Source organism: Nanorana parkeri, unplaced genomic scaffold, assembly GCF_000935625.1.
Source record: "Nanorana parkeri isolate BGI_ZX_2015 unplaced genomic scaffold, ASM93562v1 scaffold59, whole genome shotgun sequence".
Classification (NCBI taxonomy): Eukaryota; Metazoa; Chordata; class Amphibia; order Anura; family Dicroglossidae; genus Nanorana; species Nanorana parkeri.
In genome coordinates this window covers 688,468-701,360 of record NW_017306327.1, presented here as the reverse complement: position 1 = coordinate 701,360, position 12,893 = coordinate 688,468, and positions in this window count along the sequence as shown.

Sequence of the window (12,893 nt, the reverse complement as noted above, 5' to 3'; positions counted from 1 at the left end):
AAACCTGATACATTTTGATATTGCGTTCATTATTTGAGCACTCCTTCGAAAAATGTCTGATGCATAATCATACAAAACAAAAAGAATCCCCAGCACACCTGCTAGCTGGCCTGCAACAAAACAAAATACCCTGTCTAACAGTATACATTAAAAGCAGAGGTTTTAGTTGCACAAACCTTTGGCCAAAAATATGTACAAGCCACACTGCGGCTTCTACATACACAGTGTGGCTTCTATATATTTTTGGCCAAAAGTTTGTGCAACTAAAACCTCTGCTTTTAACGTATACTTTTAGACAGGGTATTTTGTTTTGTTGCAGGCCAGCTAGCAGGTGTGCTGGGGATTCTTTTTGTTTTGTATTGTTTTGTAGCACCCTGCTACAAAGGCTGGTTATAAATGTATGCTGTTACCATCTTTTTCTAGTTTGATGCATAATCATTTCTAGCAAGCTGGAAAATATGTTCAACCATTTCAGTGTTTGGGAATGGTTGTTACATGTCCCACAGAAAGCAAAATGGTAATCGTTATGAGGTAAGCCTAAGGAAACTTGTCAGGAGAAAGACATGGAGGTTTTCACTGCTGATATTTCCTTCTAGAGTGCGGGTTTCCTGGCTTGTTTACTGACCCCCTGGCTTTACTTTTCTGAGTCAGTGACCGAGAGTTCAAACTTTTCTCTAACTTTCCTGACCTGTATACTTCCAGGTTGTTTCTTGGAAAGTACTAAAGGCATCATAATGGCTTTTATAGAAAGCTGTCATAAATGCAGATCTTTAGGCTTTACTGATGTATGAGTTGATATTTGCTTTTTCTACAGTAGGCTGCTAAGAGCTAGCACGAATAGCAAGGAATTAAAGCCCAACTCTGGGCATTTTTTTTTTTTTAAATGGTTCGCCAGCCAAAGCAAAAATATAAAAACAGCTCGGACAACAACTGCAATACTCACCTCCTCTCTGGTACTGTCTCCCACTGTATTTATATTCCACCACTAGGTGTCCTCGGTCTTCTGGGCTAAATGACGCAAGGTAACATTCAACCCAGAAGACTGGGGACATAATGTGAATGCAGAATGTCACATCAGTTCTGTTCTCTGAATCGTTTAGGACTTCCTAGCACCAGAGAAGAGACAAAGAGAAATAGGAGCCTGCGTCTCATGTGACCAGTGTGAAGACCTCAAGAAAAGGTAAGTAAATAAAATAAAAGCATAAAATACATGCTGGAGGAGATGTTTAAAGTTCAGCTTTAAATCGGTTTTCATACGCACCTAGGGGGGCACACAGTAGAATCATACAGTGAAACTAAAAAAGTGACACTAAACTCAGGAGTTAAATTTTAAAAATGCATTCAAGTACCCTAACCATTAGCAAAAATGTATCTTATTTGTGTATCACTCGGCTGTAGATCCTCAAATCATCTCTGAATCGGTGCGGGCACTGTCCTTCCTTCTGGAGGGTGGCTACTTTCGTTCCTCATGGTCTCACTCAACACTGTGTGTGTTATAAAGTAGCCACCACTCCAAGCTTGCTCCCATGATGGACTACATTGAGTGGCCAGATTATTATGACCACCTGACGTTTGTAGGCAAATTAGCTATAATTAGCAATAATTTTGGGCTGAAGTTGCTAGAGGGCCAGACCATTATAAAAAGGGAAGCAGGTTGTTTACAACGACAATAGAAGTGATTTTTTTCTGAAGATATGGGTAAACAACGCGATTTAACAGCCTTTGAGAGTGGGATGATTGTTGGCGCTCGGAGCCATGGAGCGAATATCAGCAAAACAGCAGAATTCGTTAAATGTTCAAGAGGGGCTCATTGTTAAAGTGTTTAAAGACTGGACTGTCAGCCGAAAATCTGGGTCTGAACGTGCGAATTGTGGCCATCAGCGACTAGTCAATGTTAGGGCAGAACGGAGAGTGGCAAGACTGGTACAAGACAACAGAAGGGTAACAGTGCAGTGTCAGATTCCTCGCATCATCTTTCAACATCTTGTGGAGTCACGAGGCGGCCCAACAAAGTGATCTCGTGGAGTCATCTCGTGGCCCAACAAAGTACTGATGGGGTGGTCATAATAATCTGGCCATTCAGTGTATAACTTCAATACAAATTAGCTAACTAAACAGGAAATTGTAGTCCATCACAGGAGTGAGCTCAGAGTGGTACTTACTTTACAGCACACACAGGGACCATAGGGAACAAAAGTAGCCACCCTCCAGAAGGAAGGACAGTGTCAGCATGAATTCAGAGATGATTTGAAAATCTACAGCTGAGTGATACACAAATAAGCTACATTTTTGTTAATAGTTAAGGTACTTGAATGCATTCGTAAGATTTAACTACTGCGTTTAGTGTTACTTGAAGCACTCTCATTGCACCTTACAAAAATAGTGCCGTTTCACTTTTAGACAACTAAAAGATTACTTATATGCTTGCTAAATGATGACATATATGAAGAATGCATGTTGTCCTAAAAATGTGTTCCTTTTGCACACAAAATGGAATGGTAAGTATTTCTGTACTGTGGATGGAAATGAAGAGAAGTAGCTTGAAAAACCTGTTTGATTAAATAGCCAATGGGTCTATTCTTAACTTATTTCCAATCTTCAGTATGTACAAAAACATCTGAAATACTGTACTTGACAAAAAGTGGTATTTACACAAGCAAAGCAAGCAAAATCAGGCAATGGGAAGTGGCTGCTCTTAAATTTGCTCATTTTGCCACACACACACACACACACACACACTATATAGGGATGATTTGTTCTCTAACAGACTCGTTTTGTTTTTTGCAACTTGTAGGTTTTCTTGCAGAGCATTGTACTCAGGGATAGCCTGCATCGCATCATCTGCCAGTCACACTGTTGAAAAGTCTGCGAATTCCAAAGAGCCACACTCTAATGCTATAACTCCAATCAAAACAACTTCATTGAAGCCAACAATATACCATTCAGTCCCTACTCCCTATGCTCTGGCTTGTGGACTCTCCCTCGATTTCTGAGTTTGTGTAAGATCATGGGAGAGACCCGACACCATTGCCATTTAAATGGGAGGTCTTGAAGTGCAAGTTAAGGGGGATTCTAATATCACATGGAGTGCACTTGAAAAAGGAAAGATCTTGTAAAATAGAGTCCTTACTATCCAATATTTATAGCTTAGAGAGGGAGTATAAGTGTGCTCAAGATATTAAATGTTTTCAAACTCTGCAGTCTAAGCATTCAGAATTGAACCGCAGTGCTGCAAGAGAAAACCGTTAAAGGACTGGGACACTGTGAGCGTGTGGGACAACTCGAGGATTGGTGAGCGATTGGGTTGAGGTCAGGACTCTGTGCAGGCCAGTCAAGTTCCTCCACCCCTAACTCGCTCATCCATGTCTTTATGGACCTCGCTTTGCGCACTGGTGCACAGCCATGTTGGAAGGGGCCATCCCCAAACTTTTACCACAAAGTTGGGAGCATGAAATTGTCCAAAATGTCTTGGTATGCTGATGCCTTAAGAGTTTCCCTTCACTGGAACTAAGGGGCCAAGCCCAACCCCTGAAAAACAATCCCACACCATAATCCCCCCTCCACCAAACTTTACACTTGGCACAATGCAGTCAGGCAAGTACCGTTCTCTTGGCAACCGCCAAACCCAGACACGTCCATCGGATTGCCAGACAGAGAAGCGTGATTTGGCACTCCAGAGAACACGTCTCCCCTTCTCTAGAGTCCAGTGGGGGCATGCTTTACACCACTGCATCCGACGCTTTGCATTGCACTTGGTGATGTAAGGCTTGGATGCAGCTGCTCGGCTAGGGAAACCCATCCCATGAAGCACTCTACGCACTGTTGTTGTGCCAGTCTGAAGGCCACAAGAAGTTAGGAGGTCTGTAGCTATTGACTCTGCAGACAGTTGGCGACTTCTGCTCACTGTGCGCTTCAGCATTTGTTGACCCTGTCTCTCAGTGTATGTGGCCTACCACTTCGTGACTGAGTTGCTGTTGTTCCCAGTTGCTTCGACTTTGTTATAGTACCACTAACAGTTGACCATTGAATATTTAGTAGCAAGGAAATTTCACGGATGGACAGGTGGCAACCTATCATGGTACCATGCTAGAATTCACTGAGCTCCTGAGAGCGACCCATTCTTTCACAAATGTTTGTAGAAGCAGTCTGCATGCCTAGGTGCTTGATTTTATACAGCTGTGGCCATGGAGGTGATTGGCACACCTGAATACAATGATTTGGAGGGGTGTCCCAATACTTTTGGCAATATAGTGTATTATAATAGAACTAAATTAAACCTGACATTGTTTTTAGCAATGGCCTTAGCACCATAAATTCTTTCATTCTTAGTGGCATCCCTGCAGTCCTAGAATGAAAATGATAATCCACAGCTTAAAACCAATATAGTACAAATGCTAAATACATCCATCATTAACTCTTTGCTTTTGCTGGAATAAATGGGAGAGTGTTGTTGTTATCAATTTAACTAATGAACAGAGGCAGTCCTATTATCCATTCTCTCCCCATCTGCAGTGCAGCATACTGATTATAACTGACACAAACTTTAATTGTTTTAATTAATTAATTAAATATTAAATTTACATGTAAAATTCATAAAGTGTTTATTTCAAATGCATTAAAGCGAACCTGTATTTTGGGTAACAGGTTTGCTTTACAGGAGGCAGTGTTAGAATTTAATGACACTCCACTTGCTCCCTTAGCCCCTGTGCACACCTTCATGTTTTAGCGCGCATGTCAGATTGCAAAACAATAGATGTGTCATAAAAAGGCATGTAAACCAGCTAGTTCACATCCTTGCAATGCATTGCCCTGCTTTTTAGAAAATGAGGCATGTCCATTTTTCTGTGCATTTTCATGCTCTGTAAGGCACAAAGAGGTCTATGGCAACGCATAAAAACTTTTCAACCGTTGCCAGCTCCTGCTAACAAGCTGTACAAGGTGCAAGTACAGGGTAACTGTCGATTTTTGATAGTATAATCATCTGAAATCACCTTTTTATAGACATCTGTGTGTATAAGAAGAATTTTTTGTCATGTTCTTTGAGGTCATTGTATATGACCCAAAACTACCCTCTCGCTGGAGGAATCTTCTTATGCTTCCTCTCTTCATTTTTAATAAAGACAGCAGCAGCTGCAAAAGAGATGTAAATGCATAAATGTGATCAGATTTCCCAACACAAGGCGCAGAAATCCAGGAAGTAAATCCTTCCCAAAGTCCACAACAATGTTACTACAGGAAATCAATCCTCCTTGGGCAAACCAAAAAAGCAAAACGCATGAAAAACATGTAATACCGCATCAAAAATGCACCACAGCACATAAAAGAAACACATGTTTACGTGCTACAACACATGGTAAAAAATGCACGAAAAACACTGACTAAAGCAGACATGGATAGATGTGAACCTTGCCTTAATGCACCAATCCATATCCAGAGTGCCCTAAAATCCTGTTTCTGCTTAGTGAAGTCTAAAGGTACCCATACACCTTACGACCATCGCAAGACTTTTGTCTTGCGATGGTCGTAAGCTTATTGAAAGCTCGTACGATCTGCCCATCTTGGACGGGCAGATCGTACTTGCGATCATCGAAAGCCCGTCCCGCTGAGAGGCGGGCTTCCGATGTCCATGCAGTGGAGGGTGGGCTTACGATCACTGCAAACGGGCAGTGTGCGCGTGCGCACATTACACCGGCCCGTTCGGGAGTTGTCGAAAAAGCAGGCCACTAACCCGCCGAGAATCGTACGATTCTCGGCGGGTTTTCAAGCCTGCTTGTTTGCCGGAAGACGTGCGACTGTACAGTAGAAATGGTCGCACGCCTTCCATACACTGTAAGATTATTGTACGATCGCGGGATTTCCCGCGATTCTCGTACAAGAATCGTACAGTGTATGGGCACCTTAAGGCTTCATTCACACTATATGTGTAAATGTGCAATTTGAGATTCCTGCAGGAAATGTTGGGTTTAACTGCGGCCGCTGCCACCCATTCAAGTTAATGACCGGGTAACAGCGACCGCATCTATAAGTGGCCCTCCACATGTAATCGTAGGTGATACGATTACACGTGGTTTGGAAAAGATCACTGTCCGTGTATTAACAATAGATGTGTCCAGCGATAGTGATCGATTCCAAACTGCATGTAATCATATCACATACAATTACACGGGGGCTGCCACATAGAGATGCGGCTGCTGTCACCTGGTCATTAACTTAAACGGGTCATTAACTTAAACTTGACGTTTGCACATTGCATGAATAAAGCCTAACAAAGCCTAAAGCATGCCACAAACCAGCCGAAAATCCTACGATTTTTGGCTGGTTTTCGAACATGCTCCTCAGACAAAAGACGTGCGATTGCGACGTTGCGATTATCGTACGATCGCGGGATTTCCCGCGATTCTCGTACGATAATCGTGCAGTGTATGGGCACCTTCACACTACGCACCCTCCAGCACTCTAAACTGGTGACTGTTAGCTTAAGCACCGAGCACGGGGTGGCAAGGAAAGTATCACATGTTTCTCCATACCTGAAAATATTGGGTAAGTAGAAGATGCTTGTGGGCAATGGTTCTCTTTAAGAGGCTACACTCACATGAAGGTTACTACAAAATGCATGGAATCATTTGCACACAAAAAAATAACTAGAAAATTACAAACAAAGCGATAAGTGCATCTAAGGCAAGTGCCAATCTAATCACTTCCCATAATAGTCTTTGATATAGGAGCTGTTTTGCAAATCAACTCTGATTTTGATTCAACTTGATTTTTCCTCATGCAAGAGTCAAAGTCAAGTCTAAATCCATTCAATCTGATTTGTTCCAATCAGTCCATTAGTATTGCACTGCTACATTATATGGGATTATGGTCACTGTGTGCATTATTCTAATTGCTTTTTTATAGACAATGCTTTATTTTAGCTTCAGAAGCTCAAAAAAGGGTGAAGGGTTATGGAAAATGTGAGCCAATATAACTACATTCATGATGGTGAATTGTTGTTTATTCAAACCAGTATGGCACATAGACATAAATAGAACTATTTACAATTTTACCATCTTCCTCTTACCAACATTTACACTCTTAAAAATACTGTTAGGGGCTGATTTATAAATCTTCTGCCCATTGTATAGCTGGAAGAATGCCACTCGTACTGCATTACCGCCATTGGATGGAGCCGATGGGCATAATAATTGCCAAGCTCCTCAGTGCCATCTAGTGGCGATAGTGTTGAGCAAACGGCATTTGCCCAGCTATACACCGGGCAGAAGATTTTTACATCAGCCACTTAGTGTGAGCCAGAAAATGTGCCATTGAGGATAGGTGCACAAAACCGTACAAAGAGTTGAGACACATATGGGCATGAAGAAAAATATTCATGCTAAATGCTGAATACAAAGAGCAAGGTTACAGTGTTCATCCTATATTTTACTTTAATTTTCAAACATAACCATAAGTATGGTTAGTTTTATTTCTGCAAATGGTACTGTGAGATAGAGCACAGTCTGGAAAAATAAATACGTCGTCTTGTATATTTAGCCGTATTGTGGTGTCAGGTCCTTTAAGAGAAAAGATATTGCAGCTGCAGGTGGAGCCAGAGAGCACAGGTTGTGGAGACTGTATACAGAGCTGATTTGGATACGTTTTGCTGAAAGGATTTTTGACAACTGCATTACCCAGGAGGCTGTGTGGAGGAAACAGGAGGCTTATGGGTTGCAACTGCAGAGCAGCCTCAGTCTGGGACAGCCATCTGAAGGGGACAGACCTGTGTAACCCTGTGTGGGTTAAGACTGTGTGAAACCGAGCTGTGTTGTCACCGCTGACATATAGGGACACACAGGCTCTGTGCAGCCGTCTATAGAGAGACTGATCTGAGTTGCTGAATCGGAGAGGACCCGATCGAGTGCCTGAAGTGAGGCCCGGTGACTTGGTTAACGCAAAGGACATCGAGGCCTAGTCGCACTGCCGAACCAGCCACTGGGGTGATCCAGCCATCCAGAGGGAGACGACTGCCAGTATCCTGAGTGAGTGAAAACTTCTTACAAGGGACCCAGATGACTTCACCTTCCTCCCAGAGTCGACTAGAGAGAGAGAGAGGACACCCAGCTTCCACCAGCAGACTTCATCTCTTCCCATTTGATCTGAGGAGTGGTGAGAGGCCTTTGGCCGCAGTGACACCCTGTTTATTGTTCACATCTGCTATACAGCAAGGGCCCCAACGTTGGCTAGCCTAGGACAATACTACTGGCCAGTAGTTTAGCGGGGGATAGATACTTTTAAGTAAAGATATTAATGTTGATTGCGTTCAATCTAAGTATATTATCTGAGACATTCTCACATTGCAGGCTTTCCTGCATGCAATAGATTGCTGCTGCGTGTCAGATTGACTTATCCTGTTATTGGTTGTATTACAGGTGATTGGGGAGCCGTTAAGTGTTTGTTCTATTCCATAGTCATTAAATCTGTTATAAAACTTCACAAGGTGTGCTGGTGTGCTGTGGGTTCATTGCTTGTGGTGTGTCACAGAGGTGAAACAGAAGACCCGATCATCCAGCGGCTCCTTCGGGGGTGAGCGCTACATATATTTCAGTGATAACCATAGAAAGCTGTAGAGGCAGCAGAGTGGACTGTAAATGCAAGTCATTGTTGATACACTCGTTATTAAATATCTGTATGTCCTCACTCCCTAGCTCAACTGAGGTTGGTGTAAGTTGGGGACCTACTTATTATTATATATTGATTTTACCATTACAGTCACTTGTGGTCATTTGCATGTTATGATGCCATAAGTTCTGCAGTGACCTACACAGAGTTGTGCCATTATCTAAATGTGCCAAGTAGTAAGTAGTGATCAGCAAATTTTTAAACTCAAGGCAAAAACAAATGCAGTACATCTCTACACTTTATGCACATTTGCCTTATGCCTTTAACCCTTTCACTGTCAGCGCCGTATGCCATACGTCACTGGCAACAGGCCCCTGTAAACAGACAATGCCCGGACTTTGTTTACCTGTGTAAAGCTGACTGTCGTCTTTACACTGGAAGCGATTCTGGCAGCTGAGCTGCACCCAGATGACTTCCATGGGCTGGTGAACAGGGTCCCCCCCCACACCAGACACCCCTGCCTTGCTTCCCAGGCTCCACTGCCCGTCCTGCAGGCCCAGAATCGGCATCACTGGTGTTGGTGGTAAGCAGGGAGAGAGACCAGCGAAGATCCATTCACCGATCTCCTCCGGCTAAATGGAGCTAGAAGCAACACTGACTGCATCGCTTGCGGTTCTTTAGCGATCATTCCCCGGCTAAAGAAGCCGGGGAAGAAGCTATTCAAGCCTGATCTGCACTTCAATAGCTTATTTGTAGTGAAAAGGTTACACTAGGGGTCCATTAAACCCCTAATGTCACCTTAAATAAAACCACGACATGTTAGGTATTGCCACGTGCGCCAGAGTGAGAGCAATAATTCTAGGGTCAATAGTCATGGTTAACCCTAAACTGTACAGGCTTATAAAGCGTCGCCTATGGACAATTTAGGGTATTGTATTTTGTCATAATTTCATGGGCACACGCCTTGGCATGTTGGGTATCTATCAACTGGGCACAACCTCATCTTTTGTATTTTACACAAAAGGGTATTATATTCTGTTTTTGTGCACTTAAGATACTGTAACTTAAGTGTAATTTTTACTGAAACTTTTCATTTGATTCAGCGTTGCGCTAATATCATGCAAGGTATCATGCAAAAAATGCCTTGGCAGCAAAAGGGTTAGGAGGCCCTACAAGCACAGAATAATACTTGTTGATCTGCTAGAAATGCACTCAGCTTTTAATTTCCTATTGTGAACTGACAACACACAGCAATTTTGTGAACTGAATGGTGTCAGCCCTGCCCATTTATCTTTTCTAAACTACTATACCACTTCCACTGTTTCCATCCTCAAAGCTTAGGCACTAATGCCCCATTTACACTTTCAAGTGAGGCTGATTGCATGAGTCTCACGACTTCCTCTGTGAGAAATATGCCATCAGCTATGGTCAGGAGGCTTTGCACAATATAATGACAACTGCCACTGCCCGTAGTCATCTATGGCCATTCGCATGTAATCACATATGCTGTGATTACCTGCAGACAATCAAATGTATGACTCATGCACTTGTGAATGGGGCCTATCTGACTTCCAAAGATAAGAAATAGTAGGGCTAAACACTCTTAAATTTGGACACAGGACAGCTCTGAATTTCTGATAAGAAAACATATAAAAATGCTTATATTTACATCATGCTGATATGAGACAAATCCCAGTTTATCCATCACTAACACAGAGCATTCACTCAGATCCCTTTCCTCAACAGGCTTCGAAATCACAATGAAGGGGATTATTTCAAAGCCTTTTCTTATGGCCATGGAAATGACACTTCACATCTGCATCTTCAGAATAAGCAAGATGCTTTCTTCTGTAAAAAAGAGTTATTCCCTCCAGAGAGAGAGAGAGAGAGAGACGTAGCAGGCTGATTTACTAAAGGATTTGAAGATGTGCACGCAATAAAATCATGTGCAGATGAAGTAAGCAAAATAAATAAACACGGATTTCCTTTTAACATGATTGGCTAATTGAATATTTTATGTGAGAATTTTTAAATCCTTTAGTAAATCAGCCTCAATATCTTGCATCTGTTCAAAGCTTTATTAAGACCTAATTTTGAACCTGCAGTTTAGTTTTGCACACCATTGAAAAAAGGATGAGCATTTTTTTCAAGGGATTGCGAAGCGTGACAATATGCCATTATTTTGTATAGAATCCCAGTATTGTGTTGCGTCACTTGTAGATTGTCATGCAAAAAATTACATGAGCTTGGGACAGCATAGAGCACTTTTGACTAGCAGTCTCCTCCTCCTAGAAGATGGAGGACTTAGCACTTGTCAAAGAGCAATTCATCTGCCTTGTTAGGGGCCACAGAAACATCTATGACACTAGGGATCCGCAATATAAAAAACATTGAAAGCGGGGTCAGGGGAGTGATTGGGAGAGAAGTTGACCAGAATTGGGAGATATTTTCAGTCTCCTAGAAAGACAGCAAAGGTAAGCTTTTTCATGTCAGTAGGAATCACTTGTAAGTATGCAAATGATTATGAAATATATAACTGATTATAAAGTATAGAAACAATCACATATACTGTAGATATCTGTAGCACTGGCTACAGGTGGCCCCTTTAAGTTGCACAGCAGCGCATTTTGTTCTGACCACAAAGACTGTTTCTTCTTCCCTGGATTTGATGGACAGCATAGGGAGAGGAGAGCATAGATGAGGACTTTGACTTGCTGCAACTGTATCCTTGGATGGTGATTGACTGCCGCCGTAGCCTTTGGAAAGTAAGCCCAGCAATAGGGCCAGGATAATTTTGATTGGCCGCAGGCTACCGTTCGAGGTAGCCCAGCTCAAAGAACCTGATAGAGGGACACAAGTGGCAGGTACCATGAGAGACAGGGCTTGGCACTCCTGCTGCTGCAGGGAGTTCAGGAGAGAAGGCTCAGAGGGCTGAGAGTCCCAGTGCATCCCGAAGTGGACTGAGTTTGCAGAGCCCAGGGAGACTGGGCAGAAAAGGCTGCTGGATGCTGTTCCTGGGATGTGTGCTAGGGAGCCCTCTACCGTGTGCTGTGCTGCAGCAAAAGAGAGAGCTGTTGGGCTGCTGCAAGCAAGCAACTAGCTGCTGTGAGCTCTGCTGTATGCTGACCAGAGACTGACTGCAGTAGATCTTTGGTGGCAGGGTAATACAGGGCAGAGCACCAGAAGAGGACTGTTGAATGAGTGCAGGCTAGGAAGGTTGGCCTAGGGGCTTGCGTGCTTGTTGCAATATATCTTCATCCTGAGCATGGGAGAGATCTCCTAGGACCAGGCTGCACCCAGAGGGACATTATCAGGGTTTCTGTTCAGTGAGAGGTCTATTGGTCACTTAAGTATGTTATGTTGGTTACTATTTTACAACTGTGAGGAGTTCTGCCACAAGGGGACTGTGCTATTTTTACTCTGTGGATTACAAATTTTACATTCGCAGAGAGGGTGCTCCAATGCAATTAAACGAGGGATCCCAACGCCAGAGTTGGGATTCCACTGGCCAGTAGCATAGAAAGGGACTAAGAATATTAGACATTGTGCCACTCTTATGTCTTGCGTTTAGATTTACTATAATCAAACACTGTGCTATTTGTCCAATGTATTTCCTATTCACGGGTTTTGTCATTTAATAAAGTCCATTTCCACAGTTTCCAGGTGTGTCAGTGTTTCTCATGTCCAGGCACAGGGTAGGTTATTAGTGGGAGACAGGCAAAAAAGTCTAAAGAATGCAGCGCCTGCTCTAGAGATAGTGCAACATATTTAAACTGTGTTAGCAATTTAGCTGGTGCTCACTTTTAGATACAGTGAAATTACTAACACAAATTAAATTTGAGCACATTATGTTATGTATAATAATATTTGCTGCTTAGCTAGACAGCAATTCTGGCATGTGAAAATACCACTGTGTTACAGACTTTAACCAGGCAATAAATAATCCACTGGGAAGGACAATTTGTCCAGCACTATCTATGCAAATTTTTATTGCACATGTCACTGTAAGCCTTTTTATTCCTATTATTGCAGTTACATACTTAAGGGATAGAGCACAAAGGAAAACAATGCCCAAATGTTTTTTTCACAAATGCTGAAAAGATTTGTTGTGAGATAAAGTTACCTTGGGTCATGGTTGCCAACCATCATTAAAGCCTCTTCTTCCAAAAATTCTTCACTCTCCCCCATCAATTTTTTATTTTCTCTGCACACTGTACAGTGCATGCACTACATTTTATGCCAAATAAAAACAAGGAAATAAAAATATATGTAGCCAAATTTACCACCAAATTAAA